General features: G+C 37.4%; 1 protein-coding gene across 1 annotated transcript in view; it reads right to left on the reverse strand.

Moving 5' to 3' along the window:
• maml2 (mastermind like transcriptional coactivator 2) overlaps nt 1-25,535 on the reverse strand; it is an 83,164-nt gene that overhangs the window by 56,035 nt on the left and 1,594 nt on the right. The window lies entirely within an intron of this gene.

Here is a 25,535-nt window from a genome sequence, read left to right on the forward strand (position 1 = left end):
TGAGAATCCTTGATTTAAAGTACAACAAAAGCGACACGTGTCGAGAGGGTTCACGCAGGTTCACGCTGTGCTTTTGTGCTAATCAGGGCACTGCAGCGGTGGGCTACTTCTGGCCTCATCAGCACTTTGCCTCCGCACACACTTCCTGACACACTTGTCTCGCATGGAGGCGGCCCTCGGGAGAGAAGGATGAGCAGCGGCGGAGGGGAAAAAATACATATATAGAGGGAAAAAAAAAAAAAAAAAGAGCGGGAGAGAGTCAACCTCGGGGAAATGAAAAGAGACGATAAGAGCGGCTTTGAAGCGAAATCGTGCATTATATTTACCCAAGGCAGATTTTTTTTGTGCATTAAATATTCCGCTAGACACTTTCAAATATTAGTTCTCCATTATCCCAATGCGCAAGATTAGAAGGCAACGTTCCAATTAGTCCAAGAGTCTTTGTTTCGGAGTCAAACAGACGACTCGAAGTCGTGTCCCTCGGAGGACGGATTGGGGATCAGTCAAAATCATCACTTGCAATCTTGTTCTAGCACTGAGCAAATAATGCCTCAAAGACTTCAGGGTGTAGAAATCAGCTCCAACGAGGGACATTTCACCACTAGCATTTCATTTAAGATGTCTGGGGCCATATGGTCAAAATCAATCGGGTTTGTGCTCTGACATAAGCTGGACTTGGAGCATTTGTTTGGTAACATCAACATGAAAACTTGACACACTGACTGACTCATCAACCAGCTAACTTTTGTGCCAATAGCAAAATAACTAAAACTGTATCAAAGGGACTAACTAAATGACTGTCGCGCTAGCTAACTAACTATGGTAGTTAACCATCTTTTTGCATGAATTAACTGATTAGGCAGCCAATAATGTAGCTTGAACAAAATAAACTTTCATATCAGTGATCTAACTAAACAACCTTTTGAATGATGTCGCTCCCTCCCTCACTCATTTTAGTACAAATGATGTACAGTAACTAACTTTCCAATTAAGTTGGAAATAACTTTCACATAAATGACAACTAAAAACTAACAGAAATAACTTTTGTATCAATGAACTAACTAACTAACTAACTAACTAACTAACTAACTAACTAACTAACTAACTAACTAACTTTAGAAGAAATATTGGAACAAACTAACATTCACATTAGTGTAACAAGCACATGACCAAGCTAGCTAGCTAGCTAGCTTTGTATCAATGATGTTACTGATGTATTAACAAATCTATAAATGAAGTCACAGACTAACTATCCAACCAACCAAACAAACATAAGAATTCATAACTGAGAATTGTGACCCCAAAAGAAATGCATAACTTAGCGATTGATTGATTATATGGATTGAGACTGATGGCCGTTGGTGTACGATAACCTTACAAATCAAGCAACAGGAATCGATGAGTAGAAACTGAGGGAAAGTGCTCTGACTTTGAGCATTATTCTAACCTTTTGAGCTCAGTTACCATGGCCACCTTGTGTTGAAGATCATTCCAAATCAATGTAGCCTCCTTATTTTGACTTCAATTTCAAGCTAGTGAGAAGTAGCCGGCGGCGACAAGCCGTCACTGGGCATCAACCGAGGCTTGCCGAGCGCTCCTGACGCCGCTGTCGCCTCTCATCTGGAAAGCTCGCTCAAGCTCACCGCGACATTTTCGGAAGGACGGCGCTACACCAGCAGCTGGAACTCACTGGCGCAGCAGCAGGAAAGCAAGAAAGTGACAACGGCATTAAGCTGGCGGACGTTTTGGCAAAGTTTTGTGGTTGTTTTAAAGACACAAGGTGTAATTCTTTCTGTTTCATGTTTAGTTTGATAGTAAACTTCAAGTGTTGAGTTCCTCAAAAGGTTACAACGCCACGATGATGCTAGCGCAATATGTGTTAGCATTAAGCTAATGAACGTTCAGGTGTTCAGAACGTTCTACTTTTGTGGTTGTTTTAAATAAACAAAAGGCTAATTCTCTGTTGTATGTTTAGTTTGATGATATTAAACTTCAAGTGTGAGTTGCTTGGAATGTCATAATAATGTCACGCATTCATCCACTGTGCTGTACAGGGGACCCACGTTCTGCGCAGCAGACATGTACTGGGACGGCCCGTGAACGTGAAATGATACCATTATAAATGCAGTGAAGACAATATTTTTTTTTAATCCCAGTGCAAACACTCCGACGCAACTGCCACACAAAAACCACAGTCGCTGCCCAACCCTGCCACAGGAAAAGGCCTGTGCATTGGAGGGAAAAAAAAAAATCTAAAAAATCCCCCTTCCTGTTTTCAAAGACGACTCCTAAGGCACGCAGAAGCCGTTTCCTGCTCGTCGGGCCATCATCCCCACACATTTGGCTTGCCGCTCACCGTGCAGCTGCGTGCCGACACGGGCCAACAATGCAAACGGTCAGCTTGTGCGACGTACGCGCTCCCGCGCCGAAGACTTCCACCAGCAAGGAGCACCACGGGCCCATATTTCCGTATATCCGTGTAGTGAGAATTGTCGTACCGAGATGATCTTTAATGGCAGCCTCGCCGGGACGTTCCACTTTCCAAAGCAGGATATGGATAACTTGCGTTGAATGCACTGGAGAGCTCGTTATGATCCATTTGTTGTCCCGCGGGAAAGCTGGCCTGAGTGCTTAATGTTGCGCTAATGTTAATTGACTCAGCTTGTGCTTTTAGACCAGAGAATGACAACTAATGACTTTTTTCCTCCCTGTTGTGTACAGCGTATAGAAAAATACGGACAACATTTGACAAACTTAACTTACGTGATCAATGACAGTAACTCACATCAATTATGTAACTAGCTTTTTGTTTTATCAATGACTAATGCGCTAAATAACTAGTTGCCATATCAATCACTAAGCAAATTTACTTTTGCATCAAAAACACAACTAATTAGGAAAAAATGTTTGCATCAATGACAACTAACTAAACAATTAACGTCCGTATCAATGAAGTAACCTATTTTTGTTGTGTGCTGAAGGGTTGGATCTTAAAACGCAGACACAAATAAGGTTTTAACTATTTTATTCACATAACGTGACTAAACTAAAAACAACGAGAATGCGTCGAGAATCACAACACGCCAAGCCCCTCTTGGGCTCCGGGGACGCACAGAGGAACAGCTTGCAATAATCCGGTAGCACGCACATTCCTCAGACATCTTATATAGATGAATGAATTAATCTCATTGGTTGTGGCTAGCCATGTGACTACCAGTACTGACATGGAATGCTATGATTGGCTGTTAACCCAGTAATTACAGAAAGTTCCTGACATCAACAAACATCATATAGCATAAAAGATTCCTGACATCACATAGTCCAAACATCATATAGCCTAAAACTAGTTGAAACTGGATACTGTCACATCAATACCAAAACAGACACGAAACGGGTCATGAACTCTACTCAAAATTAACCCAGGCGTGACCCCAGACATGAGACAAGACCCAAACAGATCCTGCCTGACCCGAGTCATGACAATTTTTTTTTAATCAATGGTGCAACTCATTGAACAACTAGCTACTGAATATTTGCATCAATTAAGAATGGGATAACTACCTACATAACTAGCCTTATACCTAGTCATACAAGTTATGTATAAAACTAAAATATAACTTTTATAAAAAACAAACTAAGCGACTGAATGATTAACTGACTACCTAGCTAACTTTTTGTACAAATGATTTTTTTTTTTAGAAGTAACTAACTAACCGTTTTACATGAAGCTGATTGAAGTGTACATAACCAAGTGGGTGTCATGTTTTCGCCTGCCACCGGACGCGTCATCATGGTGTAGATGATGGGCGCAACATCATGTGATGTTGTCTTTTGGCCTCTGGGAAACGTCAGGCACATGATAAATGTTTAGAGGTCAAATATTTCCCGCATCTCCCACAGTTGTTGCCCCTCCTCAGCGCCACAACCACGCAAAAAAACACAAAAAAAAAAAAAAAGAAGAAAAAAAAACACAAAGAACACTTTCCCTCGCTCGCTCTGCAGCGTGTCCTGAGACTTTCTCCACCAGCGCCGTTCCGCTCAGACCTTATTTGGAGTGTCACAAGTGATAGGCTGGACAAAACAAAGCTCCTCGAAGCTCTGCTTGTTTTTGGGTTTTTTTGTATTGCTTTCTTAACTGATTTTCCACCAATGAACCACAAATGTAGTCCTTTACTTCAATGATATGACAGTTAGTTAGTTATTTAGTCAGTTAGTTAGCAAAGTAGTTATGTCATTTACCTAGCTGAGAACATAATTGATGCAAATGTTAAGTTGGTTATCCAGTTAGTTAATTGCGCCACTCATACCCTGGTCCTCGAGAGCCACTGTCCTGTCTGTAAAGTAAAGTAAAAGTAAAAGTAAAAGTAAAAGTAAAGTAAAGTAAAGTAAAGTAAAGTAAAGTAAAGTAAAGTAAAGTAAAGTAAAGTAAAGTAAAGTAAAAGTAAAGTAAGTAAATAAGTAAATAAAGTATTTACTATTTAAAGTATCTATCTATCTATCTATCTATCTATCTATTTCTATAAATTAATTTTTTTAGAAGCCAACCAGTCATTGCATTTTCAGAAGAACAAGTGTGGAAAACGCAACTTTAGCCTTAAGTCAAAGCAAACACGGCGCTCGCCATAACTCATTCACTGCCAGTCATTATAGAAAATTTTTACATTTCCAATACTCACGTGATATTACATTCAATAATTATATATAAACCGAATCTACCAAATAACAGAATAGACTCCCTACTTTTTGTCCCGTCCCGTTCTTTTATAATTGACAGTAGAAAAATGTAGGTTTGCCAAAATACAGCCATTTCTCCCATGGACTCTGAAACTGTGTTTATTTCCTATAAAATGGGGCAATGATGTCATCTACCGGTGGTTGGGCATCAGTAAAGTTGTTTCCAAGTTTGATATTTACAGTGGAGCATGCTCAGATTCGCCCCCCATTTAGCACCGCTCTAAAAAATACAATTGACAAGTATACTTGTCAAAGGCAGTGAATGAGTTGTTAAGAGCATCACGCTCACCATAACACGTTCCGTCCTAAGCAACAGCTAATAAACACTGCGCGTGTATCCAGTAAACACCAGCCGTCGCTTAGAAGTAGAACAAACCTCTGCACAGTAGTCGATTCGATTAGGTTGCAAAACATTCATCACACAAACGAATCCTGAGCTGATGAACGTGCGAGAGGGCCGCAGCAGAAAAAGCCGCAGCTGGCTCTCCTGTTCCTAAAAGGACGTTCGCTTCCCATCCGAGCTGAAGGCGATATTACTTCGCTCGCTTGTGCCGATTTCACAGCTCAGCTGGCGAGTGTGTTCCTTCGCGGACTCCAGCTGTTTGCAAAACTGGCGCGCACGCACGTGCGCTCTCCGTGACTACTTTAGGCGAAACACACGAGCCCACAACGGTGACGGTGGAACTTCCCAAATAACAAGGGCTCAAGTACTAAAAACAAACACAAAAAAGCGACCAAAAAAAAAAAAAAACTACGGCTGACTAGGCCTTCCTTTTTTTTTTCTTTTTTAAAGGGACATACAAAAAATATTTTAACGTGCATTTTTTTTTTCAATTTTAATCATGCTTTTTATCAATTTTCTGCTGTAAAATATTCATTCACGGCATGCCTGAAGTACAGTAAAACGCTCGCGCTAGTCACGTCAGCTGCCAATCGTGAAAATTGGCCAAAACTTTTATATATTAAAAATATTATGAGAGACAATTATATTATTTTACATGGTTTTTAGTAGGGGTGTGAATTGCCTAGTACCTGACGATTCGATTCGTATCACGATTCACAAGGTCACGATTCGATTCGATACCGATACGAATTTATAAGTCGATTGTTGCGATTTTTTTTCATTCAAATTTAGAAAATACTAATCAGTAAGCTTGTAGAGTGTAAGATTTATATGAAAATGTATGATTTATTTATCTGAAATTTCAGTCTTATAGAGGTTGTAATCTGTTTCATGTTTGAACAGCATTAAAATAAAATATTAAGGCTTAATGTTCCGTTCATATAACATTCTTCCATGCTCAAGGTGTGAATCCTAACCCGAAGTCAGACGTTTTGTTGAATATTTTTCCATTAAAAATGGAAGTTTACAAATCGATTCACACACACACAAAAAAAAAAAAAAAAAAAAAAAAGGCAATGATGATAAGACGTTGAATCGGTAAGACTACCGAATGAACAATTCTGAGCTCTTAAAAAAAAAAAAAAAAATCGATTTTTTTAATTGAATCGATTCGAGAATCGCGATGTAGTATCGCGATATATCGCCGAATCGATTTTTTTTTTAACACCCCTAGTTTTTAGTATATTTTAATTATGTTTTCTGAATCTTCTATAATGTTCACTCTTCTTTTTATGCTTTGGGTGAGATTCAAACGCGGATCCTGTTCAACTGCAAGCAGATGCGCCAACAACCAAATGCGCCACCGTGCCACACCACATACAACAAATAGTGGCAAAAGTATTGGAACAACAGCTAAGGCCTCCGAGTCTAATTTGAACACTTTGGTCGAAGTTTCCTCGTGAGGCATAGAAGCAGAGAGTCCACCTCAGAACACGGTCGCATGAAAAAGGGCCGCCTTTGTTGCCGGATGTGGAAAAAAAAAAAAAAAAAAAAAAAAAAAAACATCGAATGGACTCTAAAAAAAGCCCAGGAAGGAAACTGGGGGTGGGGTGGGGTGGGGTGCATGGCAGCGAGTCTCACTGCTGGTGGAGAGTGGGAGTGAGAAAGGAATGTTCCCTCTCTCTCTCCATCTCACATAATAAGCCGGCTTGCCCTGTTGCCATTGCATGAAACAAATGCAACATCACATTTCATTCCCCCCAATGAGAGCAACTTTTACTTCGTGATCACTTTCATTTTACACCAATTAATCCGTAAATAAATAGCCTTTTGCCTCATCGTGCCCAAAATCTCACAATTTGCATGCGCGTCCTGTTGAAAAAAAGTGTAAGGGGCCTAAGCATGACCCCTGCTTCATGTGACTCAGTCGCACCTGCTGGAGAGTGACTTTTACCAATCGCCACTAAATTTGGTGGACATGTCAATCATATCAGGACGCACAAAAAAAAAAAGTCTCAAGAACCCATGTATGAAACACAAGACGAAGTCAGCCATTTTGGGGACGGATCAACAAACTCCGATAAGCAGTAGGCTACTAGACCAAGTCTAATAATAATAATTTATCTATAAGGATGAATATGAAGATGAATACGCCATACGAAAACGTCTTCAACTACTACTACTACTGTTAGCCCTTCTCTTCACTGGGTACCATACCGTCCACTCACAATCCCCCACCCCGTACAGGCGCCAGAGTGCAGCGCAGCATCCGTGACGCCTGGCCACAGCCCAGCACCAGCGCAAACATGGCAGCCGCCGCTCCTCCGGCCGGTTGGCAGCGCGGAGGAGACGAACAAAGAGATTCTGTGTTCCGCTCGTCTCAATCAAGACTTGGAACTTGCTTCAAACCGTCTGGACAAGAAGACCCTCGCCATCGCTTCATGAGCCATTTGGAACCAAGTCACCCAGAGAGATTGAAAACTAGTTTTCTATATTGATACCGGTAAGCACAGTTTGACCGAAATTGAAGTCTCCAACAAATTTACTGTGACACACTTACCGAATTAATATTTTTTTAACAGTCTTACAGCAATCTCGTCTCCATCATGCCCAACGATGTACGTTATAAAATGAACCTAACAGCCGTCGCTTTCTGTAGGCATAAAAAGGAGGATTAAAGAGGATTTGACATTCAGCAACCTTCAGCAACAACTACACTCTGAAGTACTTCCTGTTTTCGTTCTTCTTCTTTGAAATACAAACAATGTTAAACAAAATGGTGTGCTGCAATCTAGTGGTCCACAGTAGAATTGCACCAAAAATACATAGAAAAAATAGTTATAAACTCTACAGATATCTGCTAATAAAAATATAATTCTTAACTCTTTGACTGCCAAACGTTATCCAAGAAACCCCAACGGTGCCAGACGATTTTGAGCAACAGAATATGGTGCGGTATGACGATATAAATTTGGTGGATACCATATGAAAGATTGGATTCCATTCTTTCATGAGAAAAAAAAAGTATGTTTCGACCTTATTCCGTTCTTTAGTAATCACCATTTGAAATTAGGTCATTTGAGTGACATAAGCGAAAATACAAAAATATTAAGAGAAAAACAAGCTTTTTGTGAAAAGATACATTTTTTTGCACAGCAGTGACTTTGACACGAATATTTTGGCAGCGCTGCACAAGACGTTGCGATGCCCATTGAGAGAAAAAAAAAAAAAAAAAAAAAGAACGTAATAAACGTAAATTAACAATTTTGGTGACATTCATTAGGATTTTAGAACACGTCATTAAACGTGTTTGGCGGTCAAAGAGTTAAGACTTTCCAAGAACCCTGATCATTTGTTTTTGTTTTTGTTTCCATGCTAGTCTGTCAAAAATATTGCACTGTGGCACAAACAACTTGAAAGTACCGTTTAGTAAGTTCACTTGGAACTTCAACCATTTCGAGGAAATTGCATTTGATAGCTTGATTTTCCACAAGCTTTCAAAGAAAAAAATGAAAAGCCTAATAAAAATCAAAACATTGTCATCAAACAGATAACGATCAATGATAACTGTGCGGGGAAAACCCCCGAGGCCTGTACAATGGGTCAAAGTTGACGTGTGATTGACAGCTGGCATAAAATTAAGTTTGACAAGTTAGCCTTTGTTTTGACTCCCAAATCATACGACTCAGCACGAGTCTTGATGTCTGAGAGGCGCCCCAAATGTTTGTTTCTGCAACTTTATCTTGTGATGGCCCAATTTGATTAAAACATGTTTCTAGTAATGAAGATAAGAAAAATACACAACTAGCCCTACTTTCAGGGCATACCTAATAAAATCTGTGAACGGGTCCCAATCAACCACTTTTTTAGCTAAGCCTACACAGCATATACAACTTACACAAGAGGTAAACAAGTAAGTAACGTAAACCTACTGCTAAACTAATAAATAATGTCAAATAAAATGTCACAAAAAGTACTGTTTCCGTTTCACTGCAAACAAACAAGTGCGGCAAATTCTGGAGAAATAGCGTGTGAAAGATGAAATGCTGAATGAAAAAAAAAATGTAATAATTTGGAATGATGTGGAATCACATGGAATGATGTGGAATGATACAATGAAATTTGCGTGATGCGGAATTATATTTGTAAAATATGTGTAACTAGACTAAGTGCAATTTCTGGAGAAATTGAAAGCTGAATGCTAAGATTTTGAATGCATGTGGAATGCTTATGAAGTTAATTGAGAGATAAACTATAGAATTATAACCTCCTGGTTGGCCAATGCGCTTTACCAACTGTGCCACCGAGCAGTATCAGACACCTGGTAATGATGATAAGTTATATGTATGGAAGTGGGCATGAAAAGTGATACTTGGAAAAAGTTCAATGTCTGTCCCATTGAAAATGAATGGGGAAAAGTTGATATTAAACGTTCCATTGTGCAAATACTGTAAATAATGTGGAATCAGACAATATATACCCCGGGAGGCGTGAATTTTTTAAGCTCGTTGAAATTTGAATTTGTAAACTGGAAGTATTATGCGGCAGTTGTTACGCGGCAAAAAAAAGTGGAGAGAATAAAAATCACAATAACACATTTTTGCTGAAGCATTCCCACAAAAATGTGGAATGATATGGAATGTTATTGAGAAATGGAATGATGCGGCATAAAATTGAACGATATGAAATGATCTGGAATGATATTGGTAAAAATGTACAATATGTTGGTGAAAAATGTGGAATGATATTGAAAGATGAAGGCTATAAAAAATGCAATGCTATTGAATGATGTAGAATGATGTGGAAGAGAATTGGTGAAAAATGTGTAGTTTGCTGGTAAAAAAATGTGGAATTTTTGTTATGGTGGAATTATTGGAATGTTGAAAATCATTCCCTTGGTAAACTGAATGAGCTGAACATTACGAATTTCGAATGGGGCTGATGCAACTGGGACTGTCTTATTGGGAATGAATCGGGAATTTTTTAGGTGGAAAATGTGGAATTGTGGGAAAACTGTTATTTTTTTGGAATGACAAAAATAATAGCCTGCATGGTGTGAGTTTGTGCCATATGTTGAAATAGAAATGGTGACAATCGGTCGAGAAATGTGAACGTGGAAGCGCGTCAAAGTGAGGAGCGTAAAATATAACGTTAAATGGTGTAGAAGAATGTATTCACACGAGTATCATTCAATGAAATGAAACTAGTCTGTACATTATCTTTTCGTGTTAGTTCGCACTGTCATCAAATTCAGCAGTGCTCAAACTGGGGAATTCCCAGCAAACAGAACCAAAAGGAACTTTAGCTTTTTGCAGGAGGCAAAAAAAAAAAAAGGAAAAGTGCGAGCTCGCTTGTGCCTTCCCCCGCCTGGGAGCCTGGGAAATTGTGCAGCTTGGCCCGGCTCTGAGAAATATCCTGAGCTTGAAATGTAAACATGTCTGAACTCTGATCTAACAGAAACGCCGCCCCCTCCCTAACACCCCCCACCCCACCCCCCTGCCTTTTTCCCCCCCCAGTCTCTGCAGAGGGGCTTGCCGGTGACATCAGGAGCCCACACTCTCATTTTTAATGACCCCGTGGGGAGAAGAGGGGACTTTTCTTTTTTTTTGAACCCCTAAACCCGATTGTTCCGACATGGCCGCCCGCCTGCATTTTGGACTTGATGAAGGCATTTTGTTGTGAAGGAATCTGAGGGAGGTTAGGATGGAGGCATTGTGTTGGTGCCGAAGTCGACCTCCACACCCAGTTCAAACGGGCGTTAGAGGGGGGCGGGGTTTGAGGGGTGCGGGGCGCAGGAGGCTGTCATGTACACAAACAACATGACACACTGTAATGTGCTGTAATGTGTCCTTCACAATAACTGGCTCATTACATAAGCCTTGATAATCCAATTTTACATGGTTTTAAAATTTCATTTGAATTAGAATCCATCCATTTTTTTTTAAACCCCGAAAAACTCACTGTGTAAACACATTTTAATAATATTATATATTATTTGAATTAAGACATAACAGTTTGTAGTTTGTCAGTTTATAGCTGATGAAAACTTTTAAATTTTACTTATTCACATTATGGAATTTAAATTATTTCATTTATTTACATTAAAAAAACATTTTAACTGTTATTATTTTTTATCTGCATTATCTGCACTATTTCAAAAATATTTTACTTTATTTCAATAATTTGTAATTCTTGTTTGTTTTTTTTTGTTAAATATTTTATATTAGGAAATACCTGTATATACATTTTACAAATGTAAATGTATAGACAGATTATGTTTTATTTTAACATTTTAATTGTTTTGTAATTAGTCTGAAAAATATTTTACAGATTTGAATTGTTTGAATTATTGTTGGGCATATTTTACATCGGGGAGCTCATATATAGTCCCAATTGTGATGTAAAAGCTCTGCCTAAGGAAAAAAACAAAAACAAAACAAAACACTGTGGCACACAAATTAATTATTCTTTTGAATTTTTTTGTATTTATTATTTTAAATAATTTCTTGAAATATTTCCATATTTGAATTAATTTTAAATATCTCTGATAATATTTAAATTCATTTTTAATCTGTGTTGAAATATTTCACTTTTTGATTTGAAGTTAATCTCCAACAGTAATTATGTTAAAAAAAAAATAGAGTATATGTTTTGATAAAAAAAAAATAAAAAAATAAAACATCTTGGCATCTTGTCGTGATGCCACACAACAACAAAAAAGTGCATTTGAGGGAGGATGTGAGGGCGGAGCCATTGTGTTGGCCCCCTAAGCGGACCTCCTCAGCACGGCCAGCTGAAAGCGGGCTAATCAGACCCGTTTGCTTTCGACGCCGTGCAGTGTGAGAACATTTGAAGATAAGCACGCCGCCTTTCACTTCTCCGGCGCAAAAAAGTGGCGCTGACGTCGCCAAAAGACGACAAGCACCAATGTGTGTGCGTGTACGTGTCACACCTGCACACGTTGGTTCCCACAGGGTTCCGGTTTCAGGAAAGCACTCGGAGCAGTGAGGGCCTCCGCTCTGCACCCCCACCCACTCCCGGGCAGGAAAAACAAGACCAAGAGCGCAAAAAAAAATCACCCAGCGCACATGTCAAAAAGTCTCATTTACAAACATTGACCTTCGCTTGCTTGCTTGCAAAATATGAATATTTAAATCATACGGAGGTTATTGATTTATCACGCAGCCTTACGATATAAATAACCCAACGTTACGAGTTTTTCAAGATACAAACCCCCTCATTCGGTTGACTTTTAATAAGTAAGTAAGTAACACAATTAAACTCACGTCTCCATTAGTAGGAGCATCTGAATTGGACTTGGAAACAACTTTACTGACACCTAACCACCAGTAGATGGCCTTTTTTTTTTTAGATTATTAAGTTCATGATCCCACTGGGAGAAACGGCTGCACATTTTTTTTTTCTATGCTGATTACCTTTTTTTTTTTTTAAACTCATTCACTCGCCGCCATTTTCACATTTTGCAATCCCGTTCGCTCCCGGCTGTTTTACTTGATTTTGACTGATTTTGCAAGGCCCACAGAATATTGTGTTCTATTGCTATAAAAGCATGGAACCTATCAAAAGAAAGATTGAAGTCTCTTCTTTCATCAGGAAAAAAAGTATGCTTCGATCTGTTTCCGTTTTGCAGCAATTAGCATTAGAAGAGAGCTAAGTTTCATCAGTTTTCACAAATCTATTTAAAATTGTAAGTAATTGAGCTTTTTTTCTACATGGCCCTGGTTGATCTCCTTTTCTTTGCTGTCACTTGCTGGCCGTTTGTGTAATAACTACCATTTCTGCAACCGTTCTTTGCAGTTGAGAGGCTGCATCAAAGCTTTATGTATGCTCTAGCATAAAAAAACAAAACAAAAAAACGTATAAGTACGTCTTTGGGACACTTAAAACATAAAAACAACAAAAACAAAAAACATATTTACACGTTATTGGGAGCAAATGAGTTAATAAGGTACCCGTGATAATTAAAAGTAAAAAAAATTTTCAGCCCCACTATTCGCATGCATAGACAAGAAGTAGAAATAATCCATAAATTACAATAATAAAAATTAAAAATAAAATAAAAATGGCACATTTAGTTCTGTGCAATATGTGGTCAAACAGCAAATGTATGTGTCATGAATAAATGTCATTTATCCCGTCGTACTAGTTATACCTGACAACCCTGCACGGTAGAATTAACCAAAAAAACTGACAAGTAAGTCAAAAAGACAAAACAAAAAGGAAAAGTCATGCTTAAGTATGTCATCGTTTATTCCCCTTGCCAATCATTCTCTTTTACGGTTATCCATTTCAAACGCAGATTTCTACATTTACAAGCTGTTTTATAACATTTGGACTAATCTTTCAAGATGCCTTCACCAGTTTAAAATAATGTTTCTTGTAAGTTTTTCAGTTATCAGCAAATAGAGCGCGAGTTCGTTTCACCCAAAATGCCAGTTTCTGGCCAAAAAGCAGAGAAAACAAGTTTCTGCTTTGCTCATCCACGCCTACTGGATGAAAAATGGACATGACAAATATAATTGTCTGTAGCGGTTGGATTCCTGTCGATGAACATAATAACCACATGAATGAAAACCACCACCTGCACAATAGAAGCAACAATTAGAAATAACACTAAAACATCAAGAGCTCTGGTCACGTTTTGTCACATGCAAAATTTACTGAAGATGTTCCTGTTTTGCCAGTTATTCCACTTGGCACGCGGCACGGTGGGCGAGTGGTTAAGCACGACCGCCTCCCAGTAATGAGGACGCAAGATCGAGTCCGGGCTCCGGCCTTCCTGGGTGGAGTTTGCATGTTCTCCCCGTGCCTGAGTGGGTCTTCTCCGGGTACTCCGGCCTCCTCGCACATTCCAAAGACATGCACGGGTGCTCTGAATTGTCCCTAGGTAGTTCTTTTGTGACACTTGACATATATATACCACCTTTTAACGAAAACGCTCGCCGAAAATCAAGTTCTCTACATTCATTTGTTATGGGATGATTGCCCTCCGGGAGGCGCAGCGGCAGCTAAGCGGTGACGTCAGCTGGGTCTATAGAAATTTAACGATATCCAAACATCACGATATGATAATTATCACGATATTGTGGGGGCGTTGGCGATATTTATAAAAAGATCACAATATTGTAAAAAAAAAAAGAGAGCTCATACTAAAAAAAATAAAAATAAAAATAAAAATAAATAAATAAATAAATAAAAAAAAAAACACAAGATTGTGCTTTTGTACATAACAGCAATGCATATAAACCCCCTACAATGTCTAATAACAATATTGAGGCACTTACTTGGTAATGCAAGCACACATTGATCGCTCCACAAGCAAATTCGGTTCCCCTTCATCTGACAATTAGCATACATTTTAAACATAGAAGGCCAAAACATCCCTCATGAAAATTAAATCGCACTAATAAACTAGCCACTAGAGGGTGCTAGAACTGCACAAATGGAAATCAACCTGACTTTTTTTTTTTTTTTATGTGCTCCTTTTAAATATTGCGAACATGACGGCGACGATATTGTGGCAGTTTTCATATTACAATATCACGATATTGCCCTTATCGTTACATTCCTGGAAATAACCACAATTATTGCACCTCTTGCCAGTTATGCACCATTCCTACCACCTTGCACAAAACAAAAAAACATGTTATTTTTTTCAAATGTAGCCCCATGGACGTGGCTGCAATTGTGCACCTGGACGGCGCGTCCCAGATAACGCGACGGCGTTCCTTGAAGACGGAGATTCAACGGTGTTTTTTTTTTCTTTCTGTCTTTCTTTCCGCTGTCTTCAAAGACGAGCGCAGACGTCCCACAGGCTGTTGAATAAAACATGAGCGCGCGCATGCACTGCGGGGTGGTTTTGTGCGGAAGATGGATGGAAAGTAGGACTAGCGGAGATCGTGTACAATGAAAATGAAAATGTCTGACTGAAGAGCAAATCCTGGGCTGGTCTACAGCAAGTCTGGAAACTTCCGTGAGTCACGTCTGCTTCACGGTGGATCATTTTCGTATGCCCGCGATGTGTTTGTAGGGGGGATAACGCATCTTTTGAAGTCAAAATCTTAAATGAGACCACGCAAGAACGCAAGAAGGAAGCGATGAAAATGCAAATGTCCACCAGCGTTTGAGAGATGGCCCACATTCACGCAGCATTACAAGCCAACAAAAAAGCTCCTCATGTTGACGTGACAACAGCGAATCGGGATTTGACGACCTCACATCCAGCATGTGTGCACGTTTTGCAATAATTGTAGCTTGTCAATTAAGTCTTTTTCTTGGCAAACCCAGAATCAAAATGAAAAAAATAAACATTTTAATAGAATCTTGACAAATTAGTATCGTAAGTTGGGGGGGGGGGGGGGGGGGGGTTCTGGAGGCATCAATTTCTAGTATCAAGCTCGACTGATGGAAAACTAAAAATTTGGACAATTAAAAAAAAGAAAAGAAAGAAAGAAAATAAACTGAACAAAAAAAATAATTTAAAAAATTAAAAATAAGGTTATCATCAATTAATAATAAAAAAAAATCAAGGATAATCATGAGTTTAAAAATTGAAAGAAAGTTTCAAAATGATTAATTTTAGAATGATTATTTTTTCTTTTTTTTTTTACATTGAAATTAAAATGATCGGGAATAAACAACAGAAAATTGTCATATGGATGACTAACTTGAGTAAACTAAAAGTTGGGGAAAAAACTAAATTAAAAAAAAACCCTGCAGAAAAAATATTAAAAAAAATATTCAGAATGACTAAACTAAATTAAGATATAAAGCACAAACACAAAGGAAAATGAGTTAGAATACATCTTGAGGATGCTAAACACAACTGAAATCAATTAAAATTCTTACATTAAAAAAATGAAAGATAAAAATTAATTTAAAAAAAATAGACAAGTTTGGAAAACAAAATAAAAACTAAAATAGCTACATAGAAAGTAGAATAGTTTTGTTTTGCAGCTAAATTAAATTATTTATTTTCATTATTATTTTATCATTATTATTTCTTTTTTCATTTTGTATTTAATTTTGTCTTTATTTATTTATTTATTTATTTATGTTATCACATTTCATTATTAAAAAAGAATAAGCTTGGATAAAAATTTATACAACAATTTGAAAAAAAAGAAAGAAAGAAAAACATTGCATATTTTATCTAAATAGGATGCTGCTGCCATAAAACGAGAAGGAAGCAACGTTCTTTTTTTTTTTTTTTTCTCCAAATTTGCATATGTTGAAAACGTGATGTATTATGTGACAGCGGTTGCAAACATAGAAATGGGGCTGGCCCGAGGACCGGCACCAATCTGGCTTTGGGGTCTGCGTGACCGGCACCAATCAGGATGATTTTGCATAGCTACGTTGTTTCACGTGCCAGCGCTGATGACATCTCACACACACGCACACACACACACACACACACACAAAAGTGATTAGTCTTCAATAGAAAACTTAATTTCATGCGCCATTTAGCCAGCCGGACGCTACCAATTCAGTCCGGAAAACACGCGTGTCCAAACATCCTGGAAACAACAACAACAACAAACACAACAAGCACCATCGAGGTTGTTAAAGACTTCCTGATGCTTTCCCATTCGACTTCACATCAACTTTTCATCCCCCAACTCTCTACTACGACTTGTCATGTCTGGGGTCATGCCAGGGTTAAGTTTGAGTTCATGACCTGTTAAGTTTGGGTTCACGACCGTGAGGTCAAGTGTCTGTTTTGTACTGATGTAACCATCATGTATCCATCATCTAGTTTCAACTAGTTTTAGGCTATGTGATGTCAATCTTTAATCCTTTAGGTGATGTCTGTTGTTCTTTAGTCCTTTACTTGCTACAACCAATCAGATCGATTCACTGTCTGTAGGTGCAGTCTGAGAATCGTGTGTGTTTTGCCGGATTATTGCTTTCTGTCCCTCTGTGCAACTCTCTTTCTTTCCTCGTCTAGTCAAGTTTGTTCTACGCCTCTCGATGTGAATAAATAGTTAAAACCTTATTTGTGTCTGCGCTTTCCAACCTTCAGCATATGACACGATTATCATTTGTCTATAAAATCGTTCTAAGTAGTAGGAGTTCATACTCCTGATAATGAGAGCACCACTGCCACCTACTGTAGTGGATGTGCAATTACAATTAAAACAAAAGCAAAAACTGTTTCCTGAGGTCACGCGTGCAAACTTAAAATTGTAAGTAATTGAGCTTTTTTTTCTACATTCCCCTGGTTGATCTCCTTTGCTCTGCTGCCACCTGCTGGCCGTTTGTGTAATAACTACCATTTCTGCAACCGTTCTTTGCAGTTTGAGAGGCTGCATCAAAGCCATCTGTATACTCTAGCATAAAAAAACCAAAAAAACCAAAAACGTATAAATACGTCTTTGGGACACTTAAAACAAAAAAAAACGTATTTACACGTTATTGGGAGCAAATGAGTTAAGTAGATGTTACACTTTTACAAAATCCATATTGGTCAACGTCCCACACTTAAAAAGAGTAAATAAAAAAAGAAAGTGAAAATATTTATATATTTTTTTTAATCAGTTGCTATTTCATTATGATGGACAACATCCAGCTATGCACATAATATGATGGAAATTATCGACTGAGAAACATGGAAGGACAAAAACGTGGTTAGAACAATAAAACTCAAGAATGTTCGCAGGATAATATGTGACCAATGAGCGCTTTGCAATTGAATATCGATATTGTTTCCGAGAAGAAATTCAACAAAGTCGTTTTGGCCCGAAGCGCGTGTCTCCGACACATCTTGGGAACGAGCGCTAATCCCAAATTGAGCCAGGAGATTATCGGAAGGCTTTGCCGCAGCGTACGTTTTGATGTCTTTTAATCGCAGATGCTCGCCTGGAGATCGTCTTAATCCCATCAGGCATCTCCGCGGACGCCTTCTGTCAATAAAAAGCTGCAACAGAGCTTCCAGATATCAAGTAGAAGGCCCCTTGAAGGCGTCGGCGGGACATTCGGGTTTACATGCTCCAATATTGTCAGGTTTCGAAAGCTCATGTTAACACACACACAAAAAAATCGAATATGCAACCCGAATATTCGGTCATATGAACACGACCGGGGTCCCGCGTCAGAGAGGTCACAGCAGGGCACCTTCACACTTTTTCCCCAAACACAAACACACTCAGACAGCCGCAAGAGAGTCAGTTTATTTTTCCTCCATGCTCATTTGCATGGCTTGTATCCCCACCAGGATACACCGTATTCATCGTTCTTGTTGTTTTGTCAACAGGCAACACTTTTATTTGGCTCATGTCCCAATTTGAGTTTTTTTTTTTTAACAATACTTCAGATCTCAACACGGGCCAAAAAATGCTATTATCTTTTTTTTCCTTCTTATTTGGAGTTGATGCAACTTCACTGCATTAAAAAAAAAAAGAAAAAAAAAAAGTAAAAATTAATACAAAAATAAATAATGAAATTCAAAAAATAAAAATAATAACAAATGTTGTAATAAATACAAAATAAATATATAAATAGCATTTGAATAACACTTCATCCTGACAGAGTGTCTGCAGCGTAAAATAAATAAGTGTGAGAGCAGAGTGTTTATCTATCGATTGATATGAATTCTATTTAGTTATTTTTGTATTTATTTCGACATGTATTTTTATATTTATTTTTACCTTTATTTAGTCATTTGTTCTTTGTATTTCCATTTATATAGATTTTTTTATTTCATTTTTTAATTATAGTTTTTATATCCGATTTTATTTTCACTTGTATTTGTTCATTCAGTCATTCATTCATTTATGTATTCATTTATTTATTTTTAATTTAGGCATTATTGGTCCTCCATACTAAAAAAAAAAAAAAAAAAAAAAAAAAACTACTTGTTTTTATATCCGCTTTTATTTTCACTTCTATTTGTTCATTCGTTCATTCATTCATTTATGTATTCATTTATTTATTTTTAATTTAGGCATTTTTGGTCCTCCATACTAAAAAAAACAAACAAACAAACAAACAAAAAACAAAAAAAACCCCGACTTGTTTTTATATCCGTTTTTATTTTCACTTCTATTTGTTCATTCGTTCATTCAGTCATTCATTCACTTATGTATTTATTTATTTATTTTTAATTTAGGCATTTTTGGTCCTCCATACTAAAAAAAATAAAACAAAAAACAAAAAAACTACTTGTAGCATTAAGCTAATCAGTTGATGTACAACTGACCAATAGCTTCTTCTCCCTCTTTATAATAGCACAGTGACTCACTATCGCCTCCTGAGGTATAAAGCACAATTACAATAAGATCCAAAGGACCTCAAAAAAAAAAAAAAAAAAAAAAAAAAAAAGTTTTCAGTCATTGCCTCAGTGCCCGCGGCCACACAAAAGCTTGACAAAGTGGTCACAAAGTTGACATTCCCGACCACTTTTGTGAGCAGGATGTGTACCGCACGCCGCTGCGGCGCCGCTCGGACATTCACAAGCGGACCGGCTCGCTTCCCACATCTGTCACCGGGGACGAGAATGGGGAAACAACAAAAAAATCTTGCCTTCCAACGAGCGAGCCAACATGTTAATCAGCAGCCGAGGCTTGCTTGACTTTGACGAAACACGTGCACGGAAATGTGCGCCGGAGCTGCAAACGTGCGCCGCTTTCAGCGAGGCATCATGCTAATGAGGCAGGACAACAGCGCATGCTTGCCTTTGGTTAGCTTCATGTTGTCGACAGACAACTTGTGACTATTGCCGTACATCAACAAAAGACGCATGACAAACAATACTTGCCATTTTTGTTTTTTGCTTTTATGTGGGTAACCGAGGCCAAAAAATACTGTATTCGAACTTCAAAATGTTTGCTTTGTTCTTGTTTACTGCAAAACTGATGTTTATGTACAGCACTTTGTATACAGCAACGGCTGTTCTTAACTCATTCACTGCCACTGACGGAAAAAGACGTCAAATGATGCATTTTTTTTTCTGGTCTGGCAATGAATGTGTTAATAAATAACTTTAAAAAAAAAAAAAATCAAAGTGGCCCTTACAGCTTTCTATTTTTCTGTATGTGGCCCTCAGAGGAAAAAGTTTGGACACCCCTGCTGTACATTATATCAACAATTTATAATTGCTTCATTGATTTTTACCATGTTTAACTCATTCACTGCCATTGACGGAAAAAGACATCAAATGATGCATTTATTTTGCTGGTCTGGTCTGGTCTGCGAGGATATATTTTTCAAACGACAATTTGTCACTCTAGCAGGCTACGTCCTCATTTGTTGAGAAACGTTCAAATGAATCGAGTAGGAATGTAGCAGGGTTGTGCATCTCTCCGATAAAAGACGATTCACTGTCTTGATTCATGACGTGATATGATTCAAGGAGCGGCTTATTTGCAATTGGAACAATTTGGTTCGATCTGGTTGGGCAATGACATTCTTGTTTGAATGCAATTGTGAGTCGGTTACTGTAAATTTCCGTCAAAGAAATATCGCTGCTATAAAAGATGATTCGATACGTATCTCAATGTAGTTCAAAATGGAAAGATTTGATTCAGTGCTCTCACTTTTAAATCCAAATCAATTTTGCGATTCAAATATGTATTTATTTATTTTTGAAATATATCTAATATAGACTGTGTAACATTTTTTTAAGTTTCAAGTGGGGAAGATTAAATTATTCAAACAAATTGTTGGCTAACAGGCTACTTTCTGGTTCATGTAAAATGGCATATTTTTGACACTCCCATTTGCATTTGACAGGGAGGGGACAATTCTATTGTTACTTACCAGAAACCAGAAACATTTCTCAGATTTTTTTTTTTTTTTTTTTTTGTTCATTAAAAGTGTCATGACTGGGTCTTACCAGGGTTAAGTTTGGGTCATGCAAGGGTTATGTTTGAGTCATGACCGTGAGGTCAAGTGTCTGTTTTTGAACTGCTGTAACCGGCATCTAGTCTCAACTGGTCTTTAACCCATGTGATGTCAGAAGCTTTGTGATATCAAAAATCTTGAATCTCTTCATCTGGTCAACAGCCAATCAGATAATTCCATGTCAGCCCTGTTACCCACATGTCAAGCCACAACCAATCAGATCGATTCACTGTCAATATAAGCTGTCTGAGAAATGTGTGTGTTTGTCGGATTATTACCTCGGTTCCTCTGTGCCTCTCCACAGCCCAAGGCCGCTTGGCGTCTCGTGATTCTCGTCTAGTCAAGTTTGTTCTACGCCTCTCGATGTTATGCGAATAAAGAGTTAAAATCTTATTTGGGTCTGCGTTTTTGGGATCCCACCTCAGAACGTAATAAAAAAAAAAAAAAAATCGCTAATCTTGTCCACTAGAGGTCTCAGACCGCTTACCACTACAATGTCATCAAGTAGCTATGCTAATGTGATTTGAAAATGGCAACATGCACCTGCTCAATGCAGATGAATATCTCCAGATTTGTAGCTGGGAGGGATTCTCAGTCTCCATTATTGCCTGAAAATCACGTGTCGTCTTTTTTTTGTGTGTGCGTAATCTTGCTAATAACAACATAACAACCTCGCTTGTTTGGTGCTTGGCGTTGGTTAAAAAGGTGAAGACGTAAAAGCATTATGTGAAATCTCTGCACGGCTCCTTCCCCGCGCTTCTCAAATTCCCTCCCAAAGAATATCCTTTTTGTTCATCTGCTCTCAACCAGCGCCGTCGTCGAGCAACGCCGCTCCCATAATCCTTTGCGCCTGCTCGCGAAACCTCCAGTGTGAACGGTCAATACTTGTATGGCAAAAAATTTTGGAAAACTTTATTTACAGTAGAAAACGATTTATTTATTTATTTAATCACTGAAAACACTGGGAAGTCCCAACACTTTTTAATTTATAAAAAAACAAAAAAAAAAAAAAACTACATTTAGAAATTATGTTGAAATTTTGGAAAACTTTATTTCCAGTAGAAAACTATTTATTTATTTATTTATTTAATCACTGAAAACACCGGGAAGTCCCAACACTTTTTAATTTATAAAAAAAATAATTAAAAAAAAATCTAAATTTAGAAATTATGTTGAAATTTTGGAAAACTTTATTTACAGTAGAAAACGATTTATTTATTTATTTAATCACTGAAAACACTGGGAAGTCCCAACACTTTTTAATTTATAAAAAAAAAAAAAAAAAAAAAAAGACTACATTTAGAAATTATGTTGAAATTTTGGAAAACTTTATTTACAGTAGAAAACTATTTATTTATTTATTTATTTAATCACTGAAAACACCGGGAAGTCCCAACACTTTTTAATTTATAAAAAAAATAATTAAAAAAAAAAACTAAATGTAGAAATTATGTTGAAATTTTGGAAAACTTTATTTACAGGAGAAAACTGTTTATTTATTTGTTCACTGCTGACACTGGGGGAAGACCCAACACTTTTCAATTGATAAAAAAAATAATAATTAAAAAAAAACTACATTTAGAAATTGTGTTATTTTGGAAAACTTTATTTGCAGTATACAATTTATTTAATTTATTTATTAATTAATTAATATTAATTAATTAATTAATTTATTTATTTATTTACTGCAAACACTGGCAAGTCACAACACTTTTTAATTTATAAAAAAAAACAAAAAAAAAACAACTAAATTTAGAAATTATGTTGAAATTTTGGAAAACTTTATTTACAGTATAAAACTATTTATTTACTTGCTTAGTTTGTATTTGCTGATGACGCTGGAAGTTCCCTACAATTTCTACAATTTCTGTTAACATTTTTTAATTAAACAAAGCTGTCTATTGTTTATATGTTTAAAATTAAAAGAAAAGTTTATTTTTTTTTTACACTATTATTTTCTCTTTTACTGCAAATGAATATGGGCTTGAAATATCGGTTATCGGCCTCCTTGAACGACTAATAATGGTTATGAAGTCAGAATTTTCAGAAAGTGGAAAAATGGGCCTGTTTTGCTGCCACCTTGCTTCCATCCCCACATGTTGTTTCTCAACATATTCTAACCTCCGCAACACGCACGCCAGCGGCTCATTTCCTGCCCCGCTCGCACGTCTTTTGCTGCGCTCAGCACTTTGCTCGCACAACACGATATGATGATGATGTTGCCTGACCTCGTTGAGACAAAACATGGCGGGACGCTGAGCTGCCTCCCACCATGTTCCTTCAAAGCACGGCGCGTTCAACAACACGCTTATTGCGCGTTGTACGAAAAGCGGCGTGACGCGCGGGCATCGCCGTGTTGGCGGTAAATGACCGTCCGTCAGTGGAAAAACACATGTTTTGTTTTCCCGAGCAGGGAGTTCCAAGATGCGTGTATGTGGTTTTTTTTTTTAACATCATTTAATGGAGTGGGTTCTCCAGACACCTGCCAGTTGTAGCTCGGGGGTCATAATAAATCATTTGTAACAAATTCTTCTGATTAGGGCTCATTCGGGACCAGAAGCCCTGGAATTAGCCAGAAACGAACCAAAATGGCCGACTTCCTGTTCATTTTCGGGCAAGGGTCCTTCAGACTTTTTGGTGCATCCTGGTATGATCGACGTGCACCCGTTGGTTGTTAAAGGAAAGGATGTATCATAAATAGGTTTGGGGAGATTGATTAGTCGGGAGAGAGATCGAGAAAAAAAAAAGTTAGCCACGATTTTCTTCTGCTGTGCGACGACAACGAGTCTTATTTTTAATTTAGGGATAGACCGATTATCGGCTGGGCCGATTATCGGCGCCGATATTTAGCATTTTGAGAAATATCGGCATCGGCCATTTTGACGAATCATATGGCCGATAATAGATCCATTTTTTTTTTTAAGTGTTAACTTCAGGAAACTAATTTAAATGTAAATGTTTTAAAAAAGTTTTTATTTTCATTTTTGTCGACCCTGGGAACTCTCTGCACCTTCTGTTTTTGGTTGAAATTAAAACTGAGATAAGTAAAAATTTAATAATTTGGATATTTTTAAATTTTGGAAGACTTTTATTTCGTGTAGAAAAAACCCCCCGTAAAAATATTTTACTAACCCTAAAAGTTGCTCAATAAACATATGCTTTAAAAAAATAAAAATAAATAAAAAAAAAAAAAAGAAAAAAAGAAAAAAAAAAAAAAAAGATAAGAGCTGGCGTTTGTATTTTTTCCAAATGTTGATGTCCCTTTTTAGTGAAAATGAATATCGGCTCCAAATATCGGTTATCGGCATCCTTCACTACTAATAATTGGTATCTGTATCGGGCCCGAAAAAACCTTATCGGTCTATCTCTAATTTTTATTTGAGAGAATGACATCATGTCACACGTGCAGTTAAAAGAACCCGTTTGTATCATTTTACAGGTATTGTTCAATAAAACAAGATTTGAATGTTGAAGGTGTTGTTATGAGTTAAGAAAAAAAAAATCTTGATCGGCAGGTTAGACTTTTGAAAGATTGTAATCAATCAGAAAATTTTGATAGGTGCACCCCTAATATATAGCAACCACCACCGTCCCGTTATTTTACATCATTTTTTTTCAATAACTTTTTTTATTCTGCCTCCCAATTATTTTGAGTGCAATTTCACTATCAACCACCAGGTGGTGGCACACTATTTGGTCTCCATCCATCCAGCCATTTCCAAACCGTTTGTCTGTGTAAAAGTGAAAGAACGACAACAAAAACAGGAAGTTAAGTTTAAGCTCGGACAAGTTTTTGCTGCTCGATTGTTGACCTTAAATCTCCTTCAATCCGGCTGTATGGCTGCAGAAAGTGGCAGCTTTAGTTTTATTTTCTAACGTACAATGCATCATTGGATGTGATTATTGATACATATTGTGATGATAAGTTTGTTTGCTTGGGGGAAAAAAAACAGTTTGTTAATTAATTGTGCACTGTGCACATTAAAACTAGGGATGGGCGAGTACCGATACCAGGTATCGGTATCGGGCCGATACCAGCCTTTTTTCAAGTACTCGAGTACTTGTGACGCCGACGAGTACAAGCGACCGATGGCAGCGGGGGAAAGACGTTAAGTGAGTCCTCCTTGCCTGTAAGTGGCGCTAGCTTGCAGCAGTTTTTCACCAAAATTTCACCGGTTTGGAAATACTTCAAAATTGTGAATCTTAAACTAAAAGAAAATTTTTGTGAGCGTTAAAGACTATTGAAGAGTTACTGTGCTGTTTTTTTTTTGTCAAAATTAAAGGAAATAAATTTGTTTAAAAATATCTTTTACTGATTTTTTTTTTTTTTTTTAAATTTGTCAAAATGTACTACTAGTATCGGCAGTTGTGTAAAAGAGCATTTTTGTGAGCGTTAAAGACTATTGAAGAGTTACTGTGCTGTTTTTTTTTGGTCAAAATTAAAGGAAATATATTTGTTTAAAAATATCTTTTACTGATTTTTTTTTTTTTTTAATTTGTCAAAATGTACTACTAGTATCGGCAGTTGTGTAAAAGAGCATTTTTGTGAGCGTTAAAGACTATTGAAGACCTACTGTGCTGTTTTTTTTTTGTC

The sequence above is a fragment of the Festucalex cinctus genome, chromosome 13, assembly GCF_051991245.1.
Source record: "Festucalex cinctus isolate MCC-2025b chromosome 13, RoL_Fcin_1.0, whole genome shotgun sequence".
NCBI lineage: Eukaryota > Metazoa > Chordata > Actinopteri > Syngnathiformes > Syngnathidae > Festucalex > Festucalex cinctus.